At 38.2% G+C, this 19,476-nt stretch overlaps 1 long non-coding RNA gene across 1 annotated transcript in view; it reads right to left on the minus strand.

The window, feature by feature from the left end:
- Nucleotides 1-270: 270 nt before the first annotated feature.
- Nucleotides 271-19,476, minus strand: part of LOC309660922 — a 986,598-nt gene continuing 967,392 nt past the window's right edge. Inside the window, exon 2 of the long non-coding RNA XR_014263722.1 lies at nt 271-752. This is a non-coding gene — a long non-coding RNA (uncharacterized lncRNA). The remainder of the gene's footprint in view (nt 753-19,476) is intronic.

The raw sequence follows: 19,476 nt of genomic DNA on the forward strand, positions 1-19,476 counted from the left end.
CCATAGTGGCTGTATCAATTTACATTCCCACCAAGAGTACAAGAGGGTTCCTTTTCTCCACACCCTCTCCAGCATTTACTGTTTGTAGATTTTGATGATGGCCATTCTGACTGGTGTGAGGTGATACATCATTGTGGTTTTGATTTGCATTTCTCTAATGATTAGTGATGTTGAGCATTCTTTCATGTGTTTGTCAGCAAACTGTGTATCTTCTTTGGAGAAATGTCTATTTAGGTCTTCTGCCCATTTTTGGATTGGGTTGTTTGTTTGTTATTTTTGATATTGAGCTGCATGAGTTGCTTGTATATTTTGGAGATTAATCCTTTGTCAGTAGCTTCATTGGCAAATATTTTCTCCCATTCTGAGGGTTGTCTTTTTGTATTGTTTGTGGTTTCCTTGGTTGTGCAAAAGCTTTTAAGTTTCATTATGTCCCATTTGTTTCTTTTTTATTTTATTTCTATTACTCTAGGAGGTGGGTCAAAAAAGATCTTGCTGTGATTTATGTCAAAGAGTGTTTTGCCTATGTTTTCCTCTAAGAATATTATAATTCTGGCCTTACATTTAGGTCTTTAATCCATTTTGAGTTTATTTTTGTGTATGGTGTTAGGAAGTGTTCTAATTTCATTCTTTTACATGTAGCTGTCCAGTTTTCCCAGCCCCAATTATTGAAGAGGCTGTCTTTTCTCCATTGCATATTCTTGCTTCCTTTCTCAAAGATAAGGTGACCATATGTGCATGGGTTTATCTCTGGGCTTTTTATCCTGTTCCAATTATCTATATTTCAGTTTTTGTGCCAGTACCATACGGTCTTGATTACTGTAGCTTTGTAGTATAGTCTGAAGTCAGGGAGCCTGATTCCTCCAGCTCTGTTTTTCCTTCTCGAGATTGCTTTGGCTATTTGGGACCTTTTGTGTTTCCATACAAATAGTAAAATTTTTTGTTCTAGTTCTGTGAAAAATGCCTTTGATAATTTGATAGGGATTGCATTGAATTGGTAGATTACTTTGGGTAGTACAGTCATTTTCACAGTGTTGATTCTTCCAATCCAAGAAAATGTATATCTCTCCATCTGTTTGTATCATCTTCAATTTCTTTCATCAGTGTCTTATAGTTTTCTGCATACAGGTCTTTTGACTCCTTAGGTAGGTTTATTCCTAGGTATTTTACTCTTTTTGTTGCAGTAATTAATGAGAGTGTTTCCTTTATTTCTCTTTTTGATTTTCGATTGTTAGTGTATTAGAATGCAAGAGATTTCTGTGCATTAATTTTGTATCCTGCTACTTTACCAAATTCATTGATTAGCTCTAGAATTTTTCTGATGGCACCTTCAGGATTTTCTCTTTATTGTATCATGTCATCTGCAAACACTGACAATTTTAGTTCTTTTCCAGTTTGGATTCCTTTTATTTCTTTTTCTTCTCTGATTGCCATGGCTAAAACTTCCAAAACTATGTTGAATAATAGTGGTGAGAGTGGGCACCCTTTTCTTGTTCCTGATCTTAGCTGAAATGCTTTCAGTTTTTCATCATTGAGAATGATGTTGGCTGTGGGTTTGTCATATATGGCTTTTATTATGTTGAGGTAGGTTCCATCTATGCCCACTTTCTGGAGAGTTTTTCATAAATGAGTGTTGAATTTTGTCAAAAGCTTTTTCTGTCTCTATTGAGATTATCATATGGTTTTTATCTTCAATTTGTTAATATGGTGTATCACATTGATTGATTTGTGTATATTGAAGAATCCTTGCATTGCTGGGATAAACCCCACTTGATCATGGTATATTATCCTTTTAATGTGCTGTTGGATTCTGTTTGCTAGTATTGTGTTCAGGATTTCTGCATCTATGTTCATCAGTGATATTGGCCTGTAGTTTTCTTTCTTTGTGACATCTTTGTCTGGTTTTTGTTTCAGGGTGACAGTGGCCTCATATAATGAGTTTGGGAGTGTTCCTCCCTCTGCTATATTTTGAGAGACTTTGAGAAGGATAGGTGTTAGCTCTTCTCTACTTGTTTGACAGAATTTGCCTGTGAAGCCATCTGGTCCTAGGCTTTGTTTGTTGGAAAATTTTTAATCACAGTCTCAATTTCAGTGCTTGTGCTTGGTCTGTTTATATTTTCTATTTCTTCCTGGTTCAGTCTTGGAAGGTGTACTTTTCTAAGAATCTGTCCATTTCTTCCAGGTTGTCCATTTTATTGGTATATAATTGCTTGTAGAAATCTCTCATGATCCTTTGTATTTCTGTGGTGTCAGTTGTTACTTCTCCTTTTTCATTTATAATTCTGTTGATTTGAGTCTTGTCCCTTTTTTCCCTGATGAATCTGTCTATAGTTTTTCAATTTTGTTCATCTTTTTTAAGAACCAGGTTTTAGTTTTATTGACCTTTGCTATTGTTTCCTTCATTTCTTTTTCATTTATTTCTGATCTGATCTTTATGATTTCTTTCCTTCTACTAACTCTGGGTTTTTTTTGGTTGTTGTTGTTCTTCTTTCTCTAATTGCTGTAGGTGTAAGGTTAGGTGGTTTATTTCAGATTTCCTTGTTTCTTGAGGTAGGATTGTATTTCTATAAACTTGCATTTTATTACTGCTTTTGCTGCATCTCATAGGTTTTGCCTTGTCGTGTTTTCATTGTCATTTGTTTCTAGGTGTTTTTTTTTTAAACATCTTTATTAGAGTATAATTGCTTTACGATGGTGTGTCAGTTTCTGCTTTATAACAAAGTTAATCAGTTATACATATACATAAATCCACATATCTCTTCCCTCTTGCATCTCCCTCCCTCCCACCCTCCTTATCCCAACCCTCTAGGTGGTGACAAAGCACCGAGCTGAACTCCCTATGCTATGCAGCTCCTTCCCACTAACTATCTATTTTACGTTTGGTAGTGTATATATGTCCATGCCACTATCTCACTTTGTCCCAGCTTCCTCTTCCCTTTCCCCATAACCACAAGTCCATTCTCTAGTAGGGCTGCCTCTTTATTCCCATCTTGCCCCTAGGTTCTTCTGACCATTTTCTTCTTTTTTTTTTTTAGATTCCATATACATGTGTTAGTATACGGTATTCGTTTTTCTCTTTCTGAATTAATTCCTCTGTATGACAGTCTCTCGGTCCATCCATCTCACTAGAAATAACTGAGTTTCATTCCTTTTTATGGCTGAGTAATATTCCATTGTATATATGTGCCAGCTCTTCTTTATCCATTCATCTGTTGATGGACACTTAGGTTGCTTCCATGTCCTGGCTATTGTAAATAGAGCTGCAATGAACATTTTGATACATGACTGTTTTTGAATTATGGTTTTCTCAGGGTATATGCCCAGTAGTGGGATTGCTGGGTCGTATGGTAGTTCCATTTTTAGTTTTTTAAGGACTCTCCACACTGTTCTCCATAGTGGCTGTATCAATTTACATTCCCACCAACAGTGCAAGAGGGTTCCCTTTCTCCACACCCTCTCCAGCATTTATTGTTTGTAGATTTTTTGATGATGGCCATTCTGACCGGTGTGAGATGACATCTCATTGTAGTCTTGAATTGCATTTCTCTAATGATTAATGATGTTGAGCATTCTTTCATGTGTTTGTTGGCAATCTGTATATCTTATTTGGAGAAAGGTCTGTTTAGGTCTTCTGCCCATTTGTGGATTGGGTTGTTTGTTTTTTTGATATTGATCTTCATGAGTTGCTTGTATGTTTTGGAGATTAATCCTTTGTCAGCTGCTTCATTTGCAAATATTTTCTCCCATTCTGAGGGTTGTCTTTTGGTCTTGTTTGTGGTTTCCTTGGTTGTGCAAAAGCTTTTAAGTTTCATTAGGTCCCATTTGTTTATTTTGTTTTTATTTCCATTTCTCTAGGAGGTGGGTCAAAAAGGGTCTTGCTGTGATTTATGTCAAAGAGTGTTCTGCCTATGTTTTCCTCTAAGAGTTTGATGGTGTCTGGCCTTACATTTCGATCTTTAATCTATTTTGAGTTAATTTTTGTGTATGGTTTTAGGGAGTGTTCTAATTTCATTCTTTTACATGTAGCTGTCCAGTTTTCCCAGCACCACTTATTGAAGAGGGTGTCTTTTCTACACTGTATATTCTTGCCTCCTTTGTCCAAGATAAGGTAACCGTATGTGTGTTGGTTTATCTCTGGGCTTTCTATCCTGTTCCATTGATCTATATATCTGCTCTTGTGCCAGTACCATACTGTCTTGATTACTGTAGCTTTGTGGTATAATCTGAAGTCCAGGAGCCTGATTCCTCCAGCTCCGTTTTTCTTTCTCAAGATTGCTTTGGTTATTCGGAGTCTTTTTTGTTTCCATACAAATTGTGAAATATTTTCTTCTAGTTCTGTGAAAAATGCCAATGGTAGTTTGACACGGATTGCATTGAATCGGTAGATTACTTTGGGTAGTAGAGTCATTTTCACAATGTTGATTCTTCCAATCAAAGAAAATGGTATATCTCTTCATCTATTTGTATCATCTGTAATTTCTTTCATCAGTGTCTTATACTTTTCTGCATACAGTTCTTTTGTCTCCCTAGGTAGGTTTATTCCTAGATATTTTATTCTTTTTGTTGCAATGGTAAATGGGAGTATTTTCTTAATTTCTCTTTCAGATTTTTCATCATTAGTGTATAGGAATGCAAGAGATTTCTGTGCATTAATTTTGTATCCTGCTACTTTACCAAGTTCATTGATTAGTTCTAGTAGTTTTTCTGGTAGCATCTTTAGGATTCTCTGTGTATAGTATCATGTCATCTGCAGACAGTGACATCTTCACTTCTTCTTTCAAATTTGGATTCCTTTTATTTCTTTTTCTTCTCTGATTGCTGGGGTTAAAACTTCCAAAACTGTGTTGAATAATAGTGGTGACAGTGGGCAACCTTGTCTTGTTCCTGATCTTAGTGGAAATGGTTTCAGTTTTTCACCATTGAGGACGATGCTGGCTGTGGGTTTGTCATATATGGCCTGTATTATGTTGAGGAAAGTTTCCTCTATGCCTACTTTCTGCAGGGTTTTTATCATAAATGGGTGTTGAATTTTGTCGAACGCTTTCTCTGCATCTCTTGAGATGATCATATGGTCTTTCTCCTTCAATTTGTTAATATGGTGTATCACGTTGATTGATTTGTGTATATTGAAGAATACTTACATTCCTGGGAGAAACCCCACTTGATCATAATGTATGATGCTTTTAATGTGCTGTAGGATTCTGTTTGCTTGTATTTTATTGAGGATTTTTGCATCTATGTTCATCAGATATTGGCCTGTAGTTTTCTTTCTTTGTGACATCTTTGTCTGATTTTGGTATCAGGGTGATGGTGGACTCATAGAATGAGTTTAGGAGTGTTCCTCCCTCTGCTATATTTTGGAAGAGCTTGAGAAGGATAGGTGTTAGCTCTTCTGTAAATGTTTGATAGAATTCACCTGTGAAGCCATCTGGTCCTGAGCTTTTGTTTGTTGGAAGATTTATAATCACAGTTTGAAATTCAGTGCTTGTGATTGGTCTGTTCATATTTTCTATTTCTTCCTGATTCAGTCTCGGATGGTTGTGCATTTCTAAGAATTTGTCCATTTCTTCCAGGTTGTCCATTTTATTGGCATATAGTTGCTTGTAGTAATCTCTCATGATCCTTTGTATTTCTGCAGTGTCAGTTGTTAGTTCTCCTTTTTCATTTCTAATTCTATTGATTTGAGTCTTCTCCCTTTTTTTCTTGATGAGTCTGGCTAATGGTTTATCAATTTTGTTTCTCTTCTCAAAGAACCAGGTTTTAGTTTTATTGACCTTTGCTAGTGTTTCCTTCATTTCCTTTTCAGTTATTTCTGTTCTGACCTTTATGATTTCTCTCCTTCTGCTAACCTTGGGGGTTTTTTGTTCTTCTTTCCCTAATTGCTTTAGGTGGAAGTTTAGGTTGTTTGTTTGAGACGTTTCTTGTTTCTTCAGGTAGGCTTATATTGCTGTAAACTTCCCTCTTAGAACTGCTTTTGCTGCATCCCATAGGTTTTGGGTCATTGTGTTTTCATTGTCATTTGTTTCTAGGTATTTTTTGATTTCCTCTTTGATTTCTTCAGTGATCTCTTGGTTATTAAGTAGTGTGGTGTTTAGCCTCCATGTGTTTGTATTTCTTACAGATTTTTTTGCTGTAATTGTTATCTAGTCTTATAGCGTTGTGGTTGGAAATGATACTTGATACGATTTCAATTTTCTTAAATTTACAAGGCTCGATTTGTGGCCCAAGATATGATCTATCCTGGAGAATGTTTCATGAGCACTTGAGAAGAATGTGTATTCTGTTGTTTTTGGGTGGAATGTCCTATAAATTTCAATTAAGTCCATCTTGCTTAATGTATCATTTAAAGCTTGTGTTTCCTTATTTATTTTCATTTTGGATGATCTGCCCATTGGTGAAAGTGGGGTGTTAAAGTCCCCTACTATGATTGTGTTACTGTCAATTTCCCCTTTTATGGCTGTTAGTATTTGTCTTATGTATTGACATGCTTCTATGTTGGGCGCATAAATATTTACAATTGTTTTATCTTCTTCTTGGATTGATCCCTTGATCATTATGTACTGTCCTTCTTTGTCTCTTTTAATAGTCTTTGTTTTAAAGACTATTTTGTCTGATAATTGCTACTCCAGCTTTCTTTTGATTTCTATCTGAATGAAATATCTTTTTCCATCCCCTCACTTTCAGTCTTTGTGTACCCCTAGGTCTGAAGTGGGTCTCCTGTAGACAGCGTATATATGGGCCTTGTTTTTGTATCCATTCTGCCAGTCTATGTATTTTGGTTGGCGCATTTAATCCATTTACATTTAAGGTAATTATCGATATGTATGCTCCTATTACCATTTTCTTAATTGTTTTGGGTTTTTTATTGTAGGTCTTTTCCTTCTCTTGTGTTTCCTGTCTAGAGAAGTTCCTTTAGCATTTGTTGTAAAGCTGGTTTGATGGTGTTGAATTCTGTTAGCTTTTCTTGTCTGTAAAGCTTTTAATTTCTCCATTGAATCTGAATGAGATCCTTGCTTGGTAGAGTCATCTTGGTTGCAGGTTTTTCTCTTTCATCACTTTAAATATGTCTTGCCACTCCCTTCTGGCTTGCAGAGTTTCTGCTGAAAGATCAGCTGTTTACCTTATAGGTATTCCCTTATGTGTTACTTGTTGTTTTTCCCTTGCTGCTTTTAATATTTGTTCTCTGTATTTAATTTTTTATAGTTTGATTAATATGTGTCTTGGCATGTTTCTCCTTGGATTTATCCTGTATTGGACTCTGTGCTTCCTGGACTTAACTATTTCCTTTCCCATATTAGGGAAGTTTTCAACTATAATCTCTTCAAATATTTTCTCAGTCCCTTTCTTTTTCTCTTCTTCTTCTGGAACCCCTATAATTCGAATGTTGGTGCATTTAATGTTGTTTCAGAGATCTCTGAGACTGTCCTCAATTCTTTTCATATTTTTTCTTTATTCTGCTCTGCAGTAATTTCCACTATTTTATCTTCCAGGTCACTTATCCATTCTTCTGCCTCAGTTATTCTGCTATTGATCCCGTCTAGAGAATTTTTAATTTCATTTATTGTGTTGTTCATGTCTATTTCTTTGCTCTTTAGTTCTTCTAGGTCCTTGTTAAATGTTTCTTGTATTTTCTCCATTCTATTTCCAAGATTTTGTATCATCTTTATTCTCATTATTCTGAATTCTTTTTCAGGTAGAATGCTTATTTCCTCTTCATTTGTTAGGTCTGGTGGGTTTTGTCTTGCTCCTTCATCTGCTGTGTGTTTCTCTCTCTTCTCATTTTGCTTAACTTACTGTATTTGGGGTCTCCTTTTCACAGGCTGCTGGTTCATAGTTTCTGTTGTTTTTGGTGTCTGTCCCCAGTGGCTAAGGGTTGGTTCAGTGGGTTTTGTAGGCTTCCTGGTGGGGCCTAGTGCCTGTGTTCTGGTGGATGAGGCTGGATCTTGTGTTTCTGGTGGGCGGGTCCACGTGTGGTGGTGTGTTTTGGGGTGTCTGTGGCCTTATTATGATTTTAGGCAGCCTCTCTGCTAAAGGATGGGGCTGTGTTCCTGTCTTGCTAGTTGTTTGGCATAGGGTGTCCTGCACTGTAGCTTGCTGGTCCTTGAATGGAGCTGGGTCTTGGCGTCGAGATGGAGATTTCTGGGAGATTTTTGCTGTTTGATATTATGTGGAGCTGGGAGGTCTCTTGTGGACCAGTTTCCTGAAGTTGGCTCTCCCACCTCAGTGCCACAGCCCTGATGCCTGGCTGGAGCACCAAGAGCCTGTCCTCCACATGGCTCAGAATAAAAGGGAGAAAAAAAAGAAAGAAAGAAGAAGATAAAATAAAATAAATTAAAATAAAATAAAACGTCATTAAAATAAAAAATAATTATTAAGAAAAAAATTTTTAAGTAATAATAAAAAAAAAAACAGGCAGAGAGAACCCTAGGACAAGTGGTAAAAGCAAAGCTATACAGACAAAATCACACACAGAAGCATACACATACACACTCACAAATAGAGATAAAGGGGAAAAAATATATATATCGTTGCTCCCAAAGTCCACCTCCTCAATTTGGGATGATTCTTTGTATATTCAGGTATTCCACAGATGCAGGGTACATCAAGTTGATTGTGGAGATTTAATCTGCTGCTCCTGAGGCTGCTGGGAGAGATTTCCCTTTCTCTTCTTTGTTCACACAGCTCTCGGGGTTCAGTTTTGGATTTGGACCCGCCTCTGCATGTAGGTCACCTGAGGGCGTCTCTTGTTTGCTCAGACCGGACGGGGTTAAAGGAGTAGCTGATTCGGGGGCTGTGGCTCACTCAGGCCAGGGGGAGGGAGGGGTACGGATGCGGAGTGAGCCTGAGGTGGCAGAGGCCGGTGTGACGTTGCACCAGCCTGAGGCGCACCATGCATTCTCCTGGGGAAGTTTTCTCTGGATCACGAGACGCTGGCAGTGGTGGGCTGCACAGGCTCTTGGGAGGGGTGGTTTGGATAGTGACCTGTGCTTGCACACAGGCTTCTTGGTGGCTGCAGCGGCAGCCTTAGCATCTCATGCCAGTCTCTAGGGTCTGTACTGATAGTCGCGGCTCACGCCCATCTCTGGAGCTCGTTTACGCGGCACTCTGAATCCCCTCTCCTCGCACACCAGGAAACAAAGAGGCAAGAAAAAGTATCTTGTCTCTTCCGCAGGTCCAGACTTTTTCCTGGACTCCCTCCCGGCTAGCTGTGGTGCGCTAACCCCTTCAGGCTGTGTTCACGCCGCCAACCCCAGTCCTTTCCCTGGGATCCGACCGAAGCCCGAGCCTCAGCTCCCAGCCCCCACCCGCCCCGGTGGGTGAGCAGACAAGCCTCTCGGGCTGTTGAGTGCTGGTCGGCACCAATCCTCTGGGCAGGAATCTCTCCGCTTTGCCCTCCGCACCCCTGTTCCTGCACTCTCCTCCGTGGCTTCGAAGCTCCTGTCCTCCACCACCAGCAGTCTCTGCCCATGAAGGGTCTTCCTAGTGTGTGGAACCCTTTCCTCCTTCACACCTCCCTCCCACTGGTGCAGGTCCCGTCCCTATTCTTTGTTTCTGTTTTTTCTTTTTTCTTTTACCCTACCCAGGTATGTGGGGGAGTTTCTTGCCTTTTGGGAGGTCTGAGGTCTTCTGCCAGCATTCAGTAGGTGTTCTGTAGGAGTTGTTCCACATTTAGATGTATATCTGATACATTGGTGGGGAGGAAGGTGATCTCCGTGTCTTACTCTTCCACCATTTTGAAGCTCCTCCTGAACATTTACCTAGGTATTTTTTGATTTTCCTTTGATTTCTTCAGTGACCTCTTGGTTATTTCATAGTGTATTGTTTAGCCTCCAGGCATTTGTATTTATTACAGTTTTTGTCCTGTAATTGATATCTAGTCTCATAGTGTTGTGGTTGGTAAAGATGCTTGATATGATTTCAATTTTCTTAAATTTATCCAGGCTTGATTTGTGACCCAAGATGTGATCTATCCTGGAGAATGTTCCATTTGTACTTGAGAAGATAGTACATTCTGTTGTTTTTGGATGGACTGTCCTATAAAGATCAATTAAATCTATCTGGTCTAATATGTCATTTAAAGCTTGTGTTTCCTTATTTTTCATTTTGGATGATCTGTCCATTGGTAAAAGTGGGGTGTTAAAGTCACCTATTATTGTGTTACTGTTGATTTCCCCTTTTATGTCTGTTAGCATTTGCCTATGTATTGAGGTGCTCCTATGTTGAGTGCGTAGATATTCACAATTGTTATATCTTCTTCTTGGCTTGATCACTTGATCATTATACAGTGTCCTTCCTTGTCTCTTATACTAGTCTTTATTCTAAAGTCTATTTTGTCTGAGTATTGTTACTACAGCTTTCTTTTGATTTCTATCTGAATGGAATATCTTTTTCCATCCCCTCACTTTCAGTCTTTATGTGTCCCTAGGTCTGAAGTAGGTCTATAGTAGACTGCATATATATGGGTCTTGTTTTTGTATCCATTCAGCCAGTCTGTGTCTTTTGGTTGGGGCATTTAATCCATTTACTTTTAAGGTAATTATTGATATATATGTTCCTATTACCATTTTCTTAATTGTTTTGGGTTTGTTTTTGTAAGTCTTTTCCTTCTCTTGTGTTTTCTGACTAGAGAAGTTCCTTTAGCATTTGTTGTAAAGCTGGTTTTGGTGGTGCTGAATTCTCTTAATTTTTCTTGTCTGTAAAGATTCTGATTTCCCCATCAAATCTGAAAGGGATCCTTGCTGGGTAGAGTGATCTTGGTTGTAGGTTTTTCCCTTTTATCACTTCAAATATATCTTGCCACTCCCTTCTGGCCTGTAGAGCTCCTGCTGAAAGATCAGCTGTTAACATTATGGGGGACCCTTGTATGTTATTTGTTGTTTTTCCCTTGTTGCTTTTAATATTTTTTTCTTTGTGTTTAATTTTTGTTAGTTTGATTAATATGTGTCTCACCATGTTTTTCCTTGGATTTATCCTGTATGGGACTCTCTACGTTTCCTGGACTTTATTGACTATTTCCTTTCCCATGTTGGGGAAGTTTTCAACTATAAACTCTTCAAATATTTTCTCAGACCCTTTCTTTTTTTCTTCTTCTTCTGGGACGCCTATAATTCGAATGTTGGTTTGATTAATGTTGTCCCAGAGGTCTCTGAGCCTGTCCTCCCTTCTTTTCATTCTTTTTTCATTATTCTGTTCTGTGGTTGTTATTTCTACCTTTCTCCAGCTCACTTATCCATTCTTCTGACTCAGTTATTCTGCTACTGATTCCTTCTAGAGTATTTTATATTTCAGTTATTATGTTGTTCATTACTGTTTGTTTGCTCTTTAGTTCTTCTAGGTCCTTGTTAAACGTTTCTTTTATTTTCTCTATTCTATTTCCAAGATTTTGGATCATCTTTACTATCATTACTCTGAATTCTTTCTCAGGTTATTTGTTTATTTCCTCTTCATTTATTTGGTCTTGTGGGCTTTTATCTTGCTCCTTTGCCTCCTTTGCCAGATATTTCTCTGTCTTCTCATTTTGTCTAATTTACAGTATTTGAGGTCTCCTTTCCTTAGGCTGCAGGGTCGTAGTTCCTCTTGTTTCTATCCTCTGCCCCTGTGGTGAGGTTGGTCCAGTGTCTTGTGTAGGCTTCCTGATGTGAGGGACTGGTGTCTGCATTCTGGTTGGTGGAGCTGAGACTTTTCCCTCTGATGAGTAGGGCCATGTCTGGTGGTGTGTTTTGGGGTCTCTGTGAGCTTAATATGACTTTAGGTAGTCTGTGTGCTGATGGTTGGTTTTGTTTTCCTGTCTTGTTTGTTGTTTGGTGTGAGGTGTCCAGCACTGGCAGTTGCTGGCAGTTGGGTGTAGCCAGGTCTTGGATTCAGATAGAAGCCTCCATGAGAACTCTTGGTGACTAATCTTTCCTGGGGCTGGGAATTCTCTAGTGGTCCAGCATCCTGGACTTGGTGCTCCCACTCCAGAGCCTCAGGCCTGACTTGTGGTTGAGGGACCAAGATCCTGCAAGTCACTCAACCTGGTAATAAATGAGATTAAAAAAAAAAAAGACTAAAAAAACCCTAGACAAATGGTAAAAAGTTAAATCAAACAAAGAGAAACAGAAACAAGGAAACACACACACACACAAAAGAAAACAGAACCAAATAAATCAAAGCAAGAGAACAAGCAGACAAACAAAAGAACCTAAGAATGAAATTGAGCAATTAAGAAGAAAGCTGACAAAAACCCAAAAGCAAAAAGCAAAATCAAAGCAGAGTGCCAACTGAAGAATGAAGGAAAGAAACAAAAGAAACTGACAAACATGATATAAAAAAAGAGAGAAAGAGAAAGGGGAAAGAAGACAGAACAACAGAAAAGCAATGTAGAAACAGAAATATAAAAGAAACAAAACAGAAAATATATTGAGGAAAAAAAAAAAAGACAAACAAAACCCTGGGGAAATGGTAAAAACAAAATCAAACAAGCAAAAACAGAAACCAGGAAACACACACATGTAAAAGAAACAAAAACAGAGCCAAAGAAAACAAAAGCAAGAGAACAATGAAACAAATAGAAGAACTCAAAAATGAAATCAGACAATTAGGATTAAAACTAACAAAAACACATAACCTAAAAACAAAACCAAAGCAGTGTGCCAGCTGAAGAATAAAGCAAGGAAACAGAACAAACAGATAAAAATGATTAAAATAATAATAATAATAAAATAAAAAGGGAAAAACACAGGACAAGAGAAAAGCAAAGTATAAATGGAAGTATAAAAAAAGAAAGAAAAATATATTAAAGAAAAAGAGGAAGAAAAAAAGGGGAAAGAACACAGAACAATAGAAAAGCAAAGTAAAAATAGAAATGCATAAAAAATAAGAATAAAAAATAAAAATACATCATAAATCACAGAGATTCCCAAAAGAGAAAAAAAAAAACAAACCTAAAACACCAACAAACAAAAAGAGAAAGAAAAAGAATCCTCCCCCCAAAAAGCTAGAACCAACAACAGAATGAATCCAAACATAATAAAATTAATAGTAATAATTATGTTTCCTTGGGGTCTCTGATGTAACTGTCCTTGCACATGCTGTGAGCCACAGCCCACCTCCACCTCCCCAAGAGTCTCTCCTCTTCCTCTAGGCTGGTGTCTGGACTTACTGAGGGCCCTGTGGGGACCACTCAGACTCTGATCTGGCCCAATTCTTGCATGTGCTTGCTCCCAAAATCCACAGCTGCCAGAGCTAGACTGTTTTCATTTGTGGGAACACTCATTGTATACTCAAGTATTCCATAGATGCAGGGTCTACCTAGCTGATTACGAGGATTTAATCTGCAGCTTCTACAGCTGATGGAAAGGTTTTCGATCTTCTTCCTTAGTCACCCCATCACTGGGGTTCACCTTTAGTTTTATCCCCACCTCTGCGTGTGGTCCACCCACAGGAGTATGGTCCTGAGGCTGCCTTGGAGCTCTTGGGTCTGGCCCTGTGAGGACCGGGTGCAGTGGTGGTATGACTGCTTGGATCACAGGAGCCCTGGCAGTGCCAAATGTACAGGGAAGCCGGCGGCCACGGGAGCAAGGGATATGGCCCTAGTGAGGGCCTTTTCTGGCACCTGGCATAAGGCATATGAGGGTCAGCCCTGGCTGGGGATTTTCTGGCACCTGGCAGCAGGTGTGTGAGAGCTAGCCCTTAGAGGGCTTTTTTTTTTATTGCCCTACAGCCATGCGTGAGGGCCAGCTCTGAGTGGGCTTTTTTTATTCCTCAGCAGCCGCTCACAAGAGTCAGCCCTGAGCAGGCGTCTTTTATTGTCATTGGCAGGCGCCCGTGTGTGGGGAGTGAGAGGCTACAATAGGAGCTCCTCCCCCTGCCTGTGACTCAGCAATAGCGCTCTGCTTCCATGGCAGTCAGGTCTTCTCCATCGGCATTCCCTGCTGTAGATTTCCTCCCTCGAGTCCCCTCAGTTTCTCTCCCCACAGCCAACAGCAGTTCTTACTCTGGGCCTGTTCTCCAATCCCCACGCACCAGCTCCCAGCCCCCTTGCACAGCTGTGAACACACGGCCCAGTCTGGGGCACGTAGGGCCACGGTATAGACCATCTGTGCATCTGCCACAGATTGGCCACTTCACCCTCTTCTGACAGCCTCAAATGCTTCCCTTCTATTCCAATCGATTTCTCCATTGGAGAGGGTGTTTCCCCGTCAGAGAGGGGGTTTCCCTAATTTGGGAGTCTCTCTTCTGCTTCAGCTCCCCTGCCCCAGGGTGCAGGTCCCATCCTGCTTCCTCTCCTCCTTCTTCTCCCATCTTTATTTACATCCTACTCAGTTAGGCAGGGACCTTTATAGTCCCTTCTTGTGTCCAAGGTCTTCTGCTAGTTTTCAGCCAGTGTTCTGTGAGAATTGTTGCATCTATAGATATATTCCTGATGTATCCATAGAGAGAGATGAACTCCATGTCCGCCTACTCCTCTGCCACCTTGAATCTCCTTGAGAGGTGTTTTAAAACTGTTTGTGCTGAATTCAAATGAAGATTGGAATAAATCCTCAAACTAATGATATAGTTGCCCATAAGTACTTAGGAATCATTGACTTGGAACCATAAGGAGATTCAAATAACTCCTTGCCCAAATCCTATAATGTATACGGGAGAAGAGTAAAATCAAGAGGGCACAACTTTCTTTATTAAAGTTATCATCACAGGCCTGAATCCTTGATTTGTTTGTCTTGTCAGATAGATTGCAAACTCCTTTGGTTAGAGACTATATTATCATCTTTATTCTCTGGCACTTCACAGAGCTTGGCACACAGTAGGTGCTCAGTAAATATCAAATAGTGAAAAGATAATTGGGTAAGTGAATGAATATCTTGAGATTACTCAAATTTTTTTTGGCTTTTTGATAGTTGCCTCACGTCCAATTCTGTAACATGTTGATTTTCTCAATTATATGAAATTTAATACAATGTAATAATCTTTTTTTCAAGTTTAAATCCTTTCCACATAGCCAGTAATTACTTCTTAAGAATAATGTCCCCACAGTATTTCTTTTCCTCTGTATTCTGAAAGTGGAAATTATCAGTGGGTGAGTTAAGAACTTATTACATGTTTTTCTTTTAACTGAATGAGATTTCTAGCAGATGTTTGAATTATTAACTGCTCTCACCATGACCATATCAAACCTATACTGTAAGAGGTATGTGAGAAATGTATCAATCTGACCTTTCTCTGTCTGGGGGCTATAGTATCCCCTCACAGTTACTTCACTTTGGTTTTTATCTACCAACATAACTTTATGAGCAACAATGGAATGAAGTTTCTTGGAAAGTAATAATGTCCATTACTGGACATTTGAAGAAGAATTTTGTTCAGTTCTATTAAGATGTCTTTCATTAGGAGGAAGTTTGAATAACACTCTTTAATGTTCTTTCTAGATATAAAACTTAAGCAATTCTTGACACTTTGAGGATGAACACTTCTCAAAATTCTATTAGTTAAAAGCTGAATAAACCCCGATATTGGCATTCTGGAAAATATTTAAATGGTTTCCTTCTAGTTACTTTAGCAATAATGGAATTCAGCTCAGGAAGTTTATGTTAAATCCAATCTCACTGGAGTTTCAGTGAGCTTTTCACCTTGACTGATGGACGATAAAGAGTCAAGGCCTCTTTGAGCTGGATTGTGCCTCATTTTTATACCCTCATCCATTCTGGCTAAAAAGCACATTTCATGTAAATGGAGAGTTTTATTTAACACAGATTCCAATCCAATTTGGTTTCCTCGTTATCAGATTGGACTACTCAGAAGAAAAAATATGGTAGTTAATATTTACAAATATTGACTTCAGTCTAGTCCTTTGGAACTTAAAAATATAGTCTCTTGATTTTTCAGCGATAACTCAGGAGAAGCTGTTTCATTTGGGCAGTGCACAGTTCTATATTTATACTCTGAAAACTGCTTTGTGGGGAGGTACACAAATATTATTAGTCAAATTATAATTAACATTTTTGCAATACAGCGTGAGTTTTTGTAATACCAGACTCAGAAGGGTAGAAGAATTGAGCAGCAGTTCTAAGCATTGCACTCACAATCTTGTTAAATTGGAATAATAAAATCAGTTCAGCCATAATTTACTAAATATGACTTATACTTCTGAAAATATCTAAAGTATTCCTGGGTACAGAAGAAATGTGGGAGGGTGGAGAGAGACTAGAAAGATCTATGTTTCTGGGAAAGTTTTGTAATCTTGCTGTTCCTCATTTTTTCTCTGTTCAGTGTGGGTAGGAATTTGTTTTGTTACTTCTATTATGAAGATCAAATGTGACAGTGTTTTTGGAAGCAACATGTAATCTGGAAAATAATTTAGGCTTGACTACTCAGTCTGAAGTTGAGAGAGAGAGAGAAAGAAAGAGAGAGAGAGAGAGACTTGGGAAGCAGAGTCTGACCCTAAGTGATACCTCTACTCCAATTGACTGGTCAACAGATTGGGTACTTTTCATTTAATGTTCAGCATCAGGGTACGCACAAACTCTGGAACGTTTTTTGCTTAGGACTTTCCCATTTCCTATTTAAAGAATTCCTATCTTGGGTCACATTTTCTTGGAAAGTTAACTGATCTAGAAAATGTATTTAGGCTGTGGGGTTAATGCATGGTGGTATATGAATGCCATGTATCTTCATCTGTACACAGGGATGGCAAAACCTTCAGATAAGAAAAAAATACATGTATGTATATAATTATATAATAAATGGAGATACAATTGTATTTAAAGATATCCAGAAAATAGAATTTTTGTATTAAAGCAAATGTGGATATATTTTTAATTAGAAAGCCAAATCCACATGAAATATTAAGATGAAATAGAAAACGTTAAATGAATTCTATGCTTTTTGTAGAATCTTACAGTTTTGTTTGCACAGCAACCAGAGGCATAAGGAAATTTCCTGTCATTAGGGGAACTTCAAGAGAAATGTTCCACAAACACTGGCTTAAGAGTTGACTCCTCCAGGGTAATCTATCTATAGAGAGGGTCTTAGAAGACTCATCTTAATAAATGAGAACTCATAAGCACTCCAAACCTTAGTGGCAAAAGATGGATTCGTAGATTACCCACACACATCTCAGAGAAATAGAGATGTGAAAATTGATCCAGAGACACAAAAAGCCAGAGATGAAGAGGAAGAGTTAAGAAAGGACTTTCAGGTCCCTTCAAGCCACATTAATGTGGATAGTCATTTGATTCAGTCTTTTTATGCCTAAAGTTTCTAGAATGAGATTGACCAACCTAAATGCTCTCTAGAGTGTACTTCAGAATTTTTGGAGAGGGGAGTCTTGCCGGGGCTAACTTGCAGAAAGGGGTGCTTTAAGCTGAATTGACATGACATGAACATATTTTTATTGTTCATAAAATGAAGTGGATGAATAAAAGAATGGAAGGGAAAGGAGATGATAGAGATTGTGATGGAGATATTTAAAGTCTTTTTGTCCCATATCTGTTGAGCTATTTTGACACTCGGGATATTTTGACACGTTGGATATCTCTGGGAAGGTAGATTGGTGCAGCATGAGATTCAAACCTTGTTTGGTCATAAAAACCATCTGGTGTGATTCTTTAAATGCTTAATCCCTATCCCACACTTAGTCAAGAGTTCCAGGTGGAGGCCTGGAAATGTATATTCTAATCAAGTGCTCCATAGAAAATACATAAGCTTACTTACTAGCTGAATGACTGTGAGTACATCAGTTTCCATATTTCCAGAATGGGAATCAGAATAATGTCTTTCTTATAGGATTGAACCAAGACATAGAAAACCATCTGACCATAACACCTGGCTCAAAGTAGACACACAATACACATTCATTTCCCACCCATTTTTCCCCATCCAGGAACCCAATCCTTTGCTGGCTGCTTAGAGCCATCCCATAACCCACGGGAAGGCCATGTTATTTTCTTCCTGTGGACATGGAGGTTTGGGCAGCATCAGCATATATGATAAATGAAGTGGAGATTCTCTGAGTCTGTTAGAATTCTGTATCAGCCAAATATCTTTGCTTATTTTGTTGTTTCCTCGCATTTTGGAGGGGCCCTTTTGATAAGTAGTAAATACTTCAGTATTTAAATTCTGAGTAATCCTCTCAAAATATAACAAACTAAAAAAAAAAAAAAATCAAACCTAGAAGAAAAAATTTTATTTCCCCACCCCAAATTTCCAAACCTTATTTCCTCATGCCTTACAAAATGTCTAAACTCAAAGAGGAGAAATATTAGTCCCTGGAGAGAAATGCAGCAAGAGGGCTGAATGTTTACATAGTAATAGAACAAAATGAATATAGTTATTCCATTGACAAGCTAATTTCTTAAAAGGAAATTTCATTTGTGTATTCAACATACATTCCACAAGCATCTATTGGGTACCATTGTGAAGTAAGCACTGGTACATATTAGGGATAGAAGATTAATTAGAAATAGATCCTGCCTTCAAGGATTTCACAGAGTAGTAGAGGAGACGGATGTACAAAAATAAACATATGGTAGGAACATATTATATTAACGGTATGAGCAGTTTTAAGAATTCTTTATTTCCTTGGGTTCATACTAACTCAGATTAACTTCCAGACAACTTTAGAATAAAAAAAAATTTCCCTAGATATATTACAATTGTGGTCCATAATCTTCTCATTCAGTCTCAACAATATCACTGGAACCAAGTTGCAATCTATATTATTAGTCTTCTACATAAAACGTGTAACTGTTCGTAACTTATTTTTCCAGTATATTTTATAAGGCAGTTCTGTTATTAACTCACTACTCTCTTCCAGCACTTACTAAATCTTTGTTCATTAATAGATTGCAATGTTTTTTTATCCCCCAAAGAAAAAAGAAAGGATTAATATTTGTTGAATATCAACAAGGTGCCAAGTTCATTACACTAGTGTTCCATATTCAGAGCTACAACAAGATTTGGGAACAAGAAAAAATAAGATTACCCTCTGAAGGCTAAACTACAAAGCAGCACATGGTGAAGGAAATTAACCAGCCTTAAAAGAAGCAGCCTAAAGCAACAGAGTTGAAATGACTCAAGAGGTTATTGCAATCTGGTGGTAAGGATTGAAAGGGGTGCTTTAAGCTGAGTGCTTTAGCAAAGTCTGGGCTACACCAGCATGATAAGGTTGAGTCATAGACAGTGGTATTAATAAAAGTAGGAGAGGGAAAAGTGCAAACTGAAGTTAATCAGAATTGTACATCCAAGAGAACGAAACAGATAAATATGTAGCCAATATATTCCAGCACTGCCTGGAGGACAGGGTATCTTGGTCAATATATGTTGGCTAGGTCGTCATTCTTTATTTGCCAAAGTCATCCCTATTTTATGAACATCCAGAAGTTATCTTAGAGAACTTTCCTCAAGATCATTACATTCCTATAGTTTGACTTTTTGCTCATCTAAGTAAACATCTGATTAAGCCTTAGGTTTCTTAGGAGAGTGATGACAGAGAAAGCATCC

The sequence above is a fragment of the Balaenoptera physalus genome (genome assembly GCF_965194825.1).
Source record: "Balaenoptera physalus genome assembly, chromosome: 5".
In the NCBI taxonomy this organism is placed as follows: Eukaryota; Metazoa; Chordata; class Mammalia; order Artiodactyla; family Balaenopteridae; genus Balaenoptera; species Balaenoptera physalus.